Source organism: Pongo pygmaeus, chromosome 7 (genome assembly GCF_028885625.2).
Source record: "Pongo pygmaeus isolate AG05252 chromosome 7, NHGRI_mPonPyg2-v2.0_pri, whole genome shotgun sequence".
NCBI lineage: Eukaryota > Metazoa > Chordata > Mammalia > Primates > Hominidae > Pongo > Pongo pygmaeus.
Genome location: NC_072380.2, coordinates 148,053,989 through 148,063,726, shown reverse-complemented (window position 1 = coordinate 148,063,726; position 9,738 = coordinate 148,053,989).

The following is a 9,738-nucleotide window of genomic DNA, read 5'->3' as shown; positions in this document are numbered from 1 at the left end:
ACTAAACATTCAGCCTGGCTCTTACAAAAACCCAAAATCAGAAAATAAAATTGGAACTTCAAAGTTCCCACCACTCCTCGGGTTATCTGGTGGAGATCTGAGTAAGATGGGTATTGGATTGAGAAAAATACAGTAGCCTCTTTCTTATAAACAGTGAAGCATCATAATGGTTTGGATGGGGATGATGACAAAAAAGGAAAATAAAATGACTCTGTGCAATAAAGTAAGATGAACTTCAGAGCTACACTCTTGATGCAGAGGATGGAATTTATCAGATGCCAAAAACCCAGGAAAGTGGGGACGGAAGAAAATAGTAACCATTGGAAGACGAGATGCGGGGAGATGGTGGAAGGTTGACACCTTAGGCAATCCAGCAAAAAGTTTGCTGTGGATCAGGAATGATTGGCAAAAGTTTAGCATCAGTAAGTGACATTGGACATTTTATTTAAAGTTGACCCCTGTACAGCGTGTTATTGCCATTCACCCCATTTTCCTCCAAACTGTCACTTAAAGTCTTATATGCCGCAAACTTGGAGCATTGGTGGCTTGGAGGAATTAAAGTTTACAGCAATAAGTGCCTAGGGTGAGGAGGTGAAGAGACATGTGTAATTCCCTTTTCTGAAGCCAATGGGGTGGTAGCAGCAAAGCATCCGAGAAAGAAGGTGGCTCTCGTGTTCCAGGAGGTGGCCAACCTCAAAGTGAGTGGAGGCCTAGGGTGGAAATGGAGACAAGGAGAGGACGAAGTACAGCAGAGAAGAGGACTGTAGCACCAATTGGCCAAGGAGAGGAGGAAGCCCACTCATTCACTCACACAACAAAGCCTTTTGACCACTTCTGATGGGCTAGACACTGTGCTGCTAGATATAGAATAAAGTTCCTTACTCTTACAGAGCTTACATGCCAGAAGGAGCAGACTATCAATAAATAATAAACTGAAAATAAATATACTTTATGGTAGATGAGAAAGTGATAGTGCTATGGAAAAATAGTAAAAGCAGACTAGGTGAGGTGGGATTAATCATGCCATGATGGGCAGAGCGGCAGGCAGGTGCGATTTTAAATAGGGTCACCAGGCAGGACTTGGAGACTTGGTGAGGTCTGAGAAAAAGATTGGGAGGAGGTGAGGGGCCCACCTGGAGGCCCTTTTTGGGGCCAGCCAGAGATAGAGAGCAAATCAGAGGTCTGAAGCTGGGGATGTGCTCTTGTGTTTGAAGAACACAAGGAGGTAAGTGTAGTCAGAGCAGAGTGGGCAAAGATAGTGGCCTCCACCACTTTTATCCAAATCTATAAGAGAATGACAGTACTTAAAAAGAGACAGAGCCAGGTTTTCTTTAATTACATGGGGAAAAAACTATACATTCAGATGATCTATGCATTAAATAAGAATTAAATGAAATGATGTATGTGAAGTGCTGGCACATAGCAGATTCTCAGTAAATGTGAACTTTCTTCTCCCCTTCAGACATTTCACCTGTTATTTGTTAGAAATTTAAGAGTGGTGTTCTGTGCCCAAATAAAGCCCATATTACTTCTCTTTGTGTGGTCTGAAGATGAATAATACTTTGAGAAAAAATAACAGCAGCAAAAGCAATGACAAACAATAGCTCTGTATCCAAAGCTGATCTGGAGAGCAGGGCCAAGGTGGAGCCTCCCCCTCATATTCCAAATGCTGACTTTGGGAAGCACCTGTGGGACTCAGGCACTGCTTCTCCAGAGCAGGCTCTAAACTCTCTCCCCGACTCTCACCCCAGCATGGTGTTTGAGCTCTGAGAACAGACAGACTGCCTCCTCAAGTGGGTCCTTGACCCCCATGTAGCCTAACTGGGAGACACCTGCCAGTAGGGGCCAACTGACACCTCATACAGGCAGGTGCCCCTCCGGGACAAAGCTTCCAGAGGAAGGATCAGGCAGCAATATTTTCCATTCTGCAATATTTGCTGTTCTGCAGCCTCTACTGGTGATACCCAGGCAAACAGGATCTGGAGGGGATCTCCAGCAAACTCCAACAGCCCTGAAGCTGAGAGACCTGACTATTAAAGGAAAACTAACAAACAGAAAGGAATAGCATCAACATCAACAAAAAGGACATCCACACCAAAACCCCATCTGTAAGTCACCAACCTCAAAGACCAAAGGTAGATAAACCCACAAAGATGGGGAGAAACCAGAGCAGAAAAGCTGAAACTTCTAAAAACCAGAGCACCTCTTCTCCTCCAAAGGATCACAGCTCCTCGCTAGCAACAGAACAAATCTGGATGGAGAATGACTTTGACGAGCTGACAGAAGTAGGCTTCAGAAGGTCGGTAATAACAAACTTCTCCGAGCTAAAGGAGGATGTTCGAACCCATCACAAGGAAGCTAAAAACCTTGAAAAAATATTAGATAAAAGGCTAACTAGAATAAACAGTGTAGAGAAGACCTTCAATGACCTGATGGAGCTGAAAACCATGGCACTAGAACTACGTGACACATGCACAAGCTTCAATAGCCGATTTGATCAAGTGGAAAAAAGGGTATCAGTGATTGAAGATCAAATTAATGAAATAAAGCGAGAAGAGAAGTTTAGAGAAAAAACAGTAAAAAGAAATGAACAAAGTCTCCAAGAAATATGGGACTATGTGAAAAGACCAAATCTATGTTTGATTGGTATACCTCAAAGTGATGGGGAGAATGGAACCAAGTTGGAAAACACTCTTCAAGAAATCATCCAGAACTTCCCCAACCTAGCAAGACAGGCCAACATTCAAATTCAGGAAATACAGAGAACACCACAAAGATACTCCTTGAGAAGAGCAACCCCAAGACACATAATTCTCAGATTCACCAAAGCTGAAATGAAGGAAAATATGTTAAGGAGCCAGAGAGAAAGGTCAGGTTACCCACAAAGGGAAGCCCATCAGACTAACAGTGGATCTCTCAGCAGAAACTCTACAAGCCAGAAGAGAGTGGGGGCCAATATTCAACATTCTTAAAGAAAAGAATTTTCAACCCAGAATTTCATATCCAGCCAAACTAAGCTTCATAAGTGAAAGAGAAATAAAAGCCTTTACAGATAAGCAAATGCTGAGAGATTTTGTGACCACCAGGCCTGCCTTATAAGAGCTCCTGGAGGAAACACTAAACATGGAAAGGAACAACTGGTACCAGCCACCCCAAAAACATGCCAAATTATAAACACCGTCGATACTAGGAAGAAACTGCATCAATTAATGAGCAAAATAACCAGTTAATATCATAATGACAGGATCAAATTCACATATAACAATATTAACCTTAAATGTAAATGGGCTAAATGCCCCAATTAAAAGACACAGACTGGCAAATTGGATAAAGAGTCAAGACCCATCAGTGTGCTGTATTCAGGAGACCCATCTCACATGCAAAGATACACATAGGCTCAAAATAAAGGAATGGAGGAAGATCTACCAAGCAAACGGAAAGCAAAAAAAAAAAAAAAAAAAAAAAAAAAACCAGGGGTTGCAATGCTAGTCTCTGGTAAAACAGAATTTAAACCAACAAACATCAAAAGAGACAAAGAAGGCCATTACATAATGGTAAAGGGATCAATTCAACAAGAAGAGCTTACTATCCTAAATATATATGCACCCAATACAGGAGCACCCAGATTCATAAAGCAAGTCCTTAGAGACCTACAAAGAGACTTAGACTCCCACACAATAATAATGGGAGACTTTAACACCCCACTGTCAACATTAGAAAGATCAACAAGACAGAAAATTAACAAGGATATCCAGTACTTGAACTCAGCTCTGCACCAAGCAGACCAATTAGACATCTACAGAACTCTCCACCCCAAATCAACAGAATATACATTATTCTCAGCACTACGTCACACTTATTCCAAAACTGACCACATAGTTGGAAGTAAAGCACTCCTCAGCAAATGTAAAAGAGCAGAAATCACAACAACTGTCTCTCAGACCACAGTGCAATTAAATTAGAACTCAGGATTAAAAAGCTCACTCAAAACCACACAACTACATGGAAACTGAACAACCTGCTCCTGAATGACTACTGGGTAAATAACAAAATGAAGGCAGAAATAAAGAGGTTCTTTGAAACCAATGAGAACAAAGACACAACATACTGGAATCTCTGGGACACATTTAAAGCAGTGTGTAGAGGGAAATTTATAGCACTAAATGACCACAAGAGAAAGCAGGAAAGATCTAAAATCGACACGCTAACATCACAATTAAAAGAATCAGAGAAGCAAGAGCAAACAAATTCAAAAGCTAGCAGAAGGCAAGAAATAACTAAGATCAGAGCAGAACTGAAGGAGATAGAGACACAAAAAAATCCTTTAAAAAAACAACGAATCCAGGAGCCGGTTTTTTGAAAAGATCAACAAAATTGATAGACCACTAGCAAACCTAATAAAGAAGAAAAGAGAAAAGAATCAAAGAGACCAATAAAAAATGGTAAAGGGGATATCACCATTGATCCCACAGAAATACAAACTACCATCAGAGAATACTATAAACACCTTTACACAAATAAACTAGAAAATCTAGGAGAAATGGATGAATTCCTGGACACATACACCCTCCCAAGACTAAACCAGGAAGAAGTGGAATCTCTGAATAGACCAATAACAGGCTCTGAAATTGAGGCAATAATTAATAGCCTAGTAACCAAAAAAAAGTCCAGGACCAGACGGATTCACAGCCGAATTCTACCAGAGGTACAAGGAGGAGCTGGTACCATTCCTTCTGAAACTATTCCAATCAATAGAAAAAGACGGAATCCTCCCTAACTCATTTTATGAGGCCAGCATCATCATGATGCCAAAGTCTGGCAGAGATACAACAAAAAAAGAGAATTTTAGACCAACATCCCTGATGAACATCGACGCAAAAATCCTCAATAAAATACTGGCAAACCAAATCCAGTAGCACATCAAAAAGCTATCCACCATGATCAAGTTGGCTTCATCCCTGGGATGCAAGGCTGATTCAACATATGCAAATCAATAAATGTAATCCATCACATAAACAGAACCGATGACAAAAACCACATGATCATCTGAAAAGATGCAGAAAAGGCCTTTGACAAAATTCAACAGACCTTCATGCTAAAAACTCTCAATAAACTAGGTATTGATGGAACATATCTCAAAATAATAAGAGCTATTTATGACAAATCCACAGCCAATATCATACTGAATGGGCAAAAACTGGAAGCATTCCCTTTGAAAACTGGCACAGGGTTGCCCTCTCTCACCACTCCTATTCAATATAGTGTTGGAAGTTCTGGCCAGGGCAATCAGGCAAGAGAAAGAAATAAAGGGTATTCAATTAGGAAAAGAGGAAGTCAAATTGTCCCTTTTTGCAGATGACATGATTGTATATTTAGAAAACTCCATCTCCTCAGCAAAATCTCCTTAAGCTGATAAGCAACCTCAGCAAAATCTCAGGATACAAAATCAATGTGCAAAAATCACAAGCATTCCTATACACCAATAACAGACAAACAGAGAGCCAAATCATGAGTGAATTCCCATTCACAATTGCTACAAAGAGAATAAAATACCTAGGAATACCACTTACAAGGGATGTAAAAGACCTCTTCAAGGACAACTACAAGCCACTGCTCAACAAAATAGAAGAGGGCACAAACAAATGGAAGAACATTCCATGCTCATGGATAGGAAGAATCAATATCGTGAAAATGGCTATAATGCCCAAGGTAATTTATAGATTCAATGCCATCCCCATCAAGCTACCAATGACTTTCTTCACAGAATTGGAAAAAACTACTTTAAAGTTCATATGGAACCAAAAAAAGAGCCCGCATAGCCAAGACAATCCTAAGCCCAAACAACAAAGCTGGAGGCATCGGGCTACCTGATTTCAAACTATACTACAAGGCTACAGTAACCAAAACAGCATGGTACTGGTACCAAAACAGAGATATAGACCAATGGAACAGAACAGAGCCCTCAGAAATGACACCACACATCTACAACCATCTGATCTTTGACAAAGCTGACAAAAACAAGAAATGGAGAAAGGATTTCCTATTTAATAAATGGTGCGGGGAAAACTGGCTAGCCATATGTAGAAAGCTGAAACTGGATCCCTTCCTTACACCTTATACAAAAATTAATTCAAGATGGATTAAAGACTTAAATGCTAGACTTGAAACCATAAAAACCTTAGAAGAAAACCTAGGCAATACCATTCAGGACATAGGCATGGGCAAGGACTTCATGACTAAAACACCAAAAGCAATGGCAACAAAAGTCCAAATTGACAAATGCAATCCAATTAAACTAAAGAGCTTCACACAGCAAAAGAAACTACCATCAGAGTGAACAGGCAACCTACAGAACGGGAGAAAATTTTTGCAATCTACTCATCTGACAAAGCGCTAATATCCAGAATCTACAAAGAACTTATACAAATTTTCAAGAAAAAAACAAACAACCCCATCAAAAAGTGGGCAAAGGATATGAACAGACACTTCTCAAAAGAAGACATTTATGCAGCCAACAGACACATGAAAAAATGCTCATCATCACTGGCCATCAGAGAAATACAAATCGAAACCACAATGAGATACTATGTCATACCAGTTAGAATGGTGATTATTTAAAAAGTCGGGAAACAACAGATGCTTGAGAGGATGTGGAGAAACAGCAACACTTTTACACTGTTGGTGGGAGTGTAAATTAGCTCAACCATTGTGGAAGACAGTGTGGTGATTCCTCAAGGATCTAGAACTAGAAATACCAGCCATCCCATTACTGGGTATATACCCAAAAGGTTATAATTCATGCTACTATAAAGACACATGCACACACGTGTTTATTGTGGCACTACTCACAATAGCAAAGACTTGGAACCAACTCAAATGTCCATCAATGATAGACTGGATTAAGAAAATGTGGCACATATATACCATGGAATACTATGCAGCCATAAAAAATGATAAGTTCATGTCCTTTGCAGGGACACGTATGAAGCTGGAAACCATCATTCTGAGCAAACTATCACAAGGACAGAAAAGCAAACACCACATGTTCTCACTCACAGGTGGAAACTGAACAACAAGAACACTTGGACACAGGGAGGGGAACATCACACACCAGGGCCTGTCATTGGGTTAGGGGTTGGGGGGGAGGGATAGCATTAGGAGAAATACCCAATGTAAATGACAAGTTAATGGGTGCAGCAAACCAATATGGCACATGTATACCTATATAACAAACCTGCACGTTGTGCACATGTACCCTAGAACTTAAAGTATAATTTAAGAAAATAGTGATAAGCAGGCAATATTCCCAGCAGCTGGGGGACAGGCATTTCTGTTCCAAAAGGAGGATCTCGAAAAACGAAGGGAATAGGTTTTAAAGGGTGGGATGTGAATGAGTATTTCCCTCCCTCCTTCTCTTTCCTTTCTTTCTTTCCTTCCTTCACTCTTTCTTTTTCTTTTTTCTTCATCCCTCTTTCTTTTCCTTTCCTTCCTTCTCTAATTTTCTTTTTTCTTTTAAACATTTTTAGTTTGAGATGTATATGGAACCTGTAAGTGGAAATGGTGGGTGGGCAGCTATATGCACAAGGCAGAAATTCACAGCAGAGTTCCTGGCTAGAGATGTAAATCTGGAACATATGCAAAGGAACAGAAAAAAAGTATAACTATTACGTATCCTCCATCCAGGGTTAACAAATGCTAATACTTTTTTATATAAAAATGCAGACCTCCCCCAAATTCAGTGTCCTATTCACTGATTTGACTCAATTGTTTGCAATTCCTCTGGCTTTATAAATAACTATAGATGAAGTCACAATTACAATTGCCTCATCCACTCTCATTCTTCCTCTCTGATTCCCATTGCCCCTCACCAAGTAACAACATCATAAATAAATTATGAATAATATTTTTGTATCAAGAAACACATTTCCAGAGAGTTAAGGGTGTCAATAAATAAAATGGTAATTTCAGCCACATTGGTCTAAAAAACATTTCTGTGCTCTTTAAGAACAAAGAAATTTGGATAAAATTCCTAATCTTGAAAAGTGGCAGTCATTTACCCAATTTAACCAACAAACAAAATGTTTTTGGAGGTGGAAGACAAGCAGGGTTAGGAATTGACACATATCATATGGAAATGCATGAATAATAGCATGGATCTTTCACAGCACCCCTGGTTGGAGTGGAATTGATATATTGAAGCATAAGAGCCAATGTGTCTATCTTAAAAGAGAGCTGGAAAGAAAGTAGGCAAAGAAGGAGTGGAGGGAGGAGATCAGCCATTGGCCTCTGACATTAAGAAGTTCTTACCCCAAGGAGGATTCAGAAGAGTGTCCAGTAGTTCCAGTCAGAGCTGTAATTGCTTTCTTCACAGAGTTTCACAAAATGCTAAATTAGAAGAATTTTTTTCCCTAAGAGTGAGGAAGTTCTTCAGGTGTCGTGGAAAGTACACAAATCTTGGTGAAACATGACCTAGGTCAGACTCATGTCCTGACCTCACTACCTGTGTGCACTCAATTAATAATTATAAGCCCCAATTCTCATTCCACATACCAAGGCATATAGATCTCTATTTAATCAACAACATACACAGTTTCTAGCCCAAATTCTTGCCAGAAAATGTAACATTAAAATTTCTATGATCTAATTATCTTCAAAATCCTAGTAACAAAAGGTAATATTTATATAGAATTGCCTAAGATATACAGTTTATCCATTCCTGCAAATTAGGGACTGGCAGGCTTTTTTTTTTTGCAAAGGACCAGATAGTAAATATTTCAGATTTTGAGGACCATTTGGTTTAGTACTTCTGCATTGCAACTACCCAACTCTGTTATTGTACCTTGAAAGCAGCCATATACGATAAGTTAAAAAAAAGTATGTAGCCATAGTTTATCTTTCCCTGGCTTAGACATAACATTTACTGCCTAGTAACATTGAGTTTAACAGTTCTGCTTATAGTAATGGTGAAGTATCTTGTATTAGACCAATCATCCCACAGATAACTATAACCGCTGTCCGTGTGTGTGTATGAGAGTGTGTGTGTGTGTGTGTGTGTGTGTGTGTGTGTGTGTGTGTGTGTGTGTTGGAGAAAGAAAGATTGGTATATGCATACACATAAGCAAAACATACATAAAACAACTACCTGAAGGCATTGGAGAGTGACCAAGAGCAGGCAGAAACTGGACTCTAGACGCGGGAGAAAAATGACACTGGATTTTCCATTTTATAAACTTTTTCCTGAGGGTAGACCCAGTCAGTTCTTCCAGTTGAGTCTAGAATTCAAGATGAAACCTGGAGTCCTGTTGAAGAGGCGGAGGACAACGTTCAAGACAACCACAGCAGTTGGGAAGTGAGAGAGGAGAAATTACATGAAGGAGATTTTCAGAAAGGGAGCATCCTAAATTCTGCACACAAACTCTTCCCTGATCCTTGGCTGGTGCCTCAACTACACTTACTTGGAACAGACTTCAAACAGCACAGATAAGGTTGAAAGAATGGAACAGTTATAATAGCTGCTGCCTACCACAAGGGAAACAGACTTTGTACTTTGAGCTGAGCCAAGTGAATTTGCTGCTGAAAGAAAAAAAGAAGGAAGGAAGGAGGGAGGGGAGGGAGGGAGGGAAGGAAGGAGGGAGAGGAGGGAGGGAGGGACAGAAAGAGGAAGTTGAGAAAACAGTGGAATAAAGTCTTTAAAGGTGAAATAGAGGGGGTAGTGGCATGAACTTTAAACTCAGAATT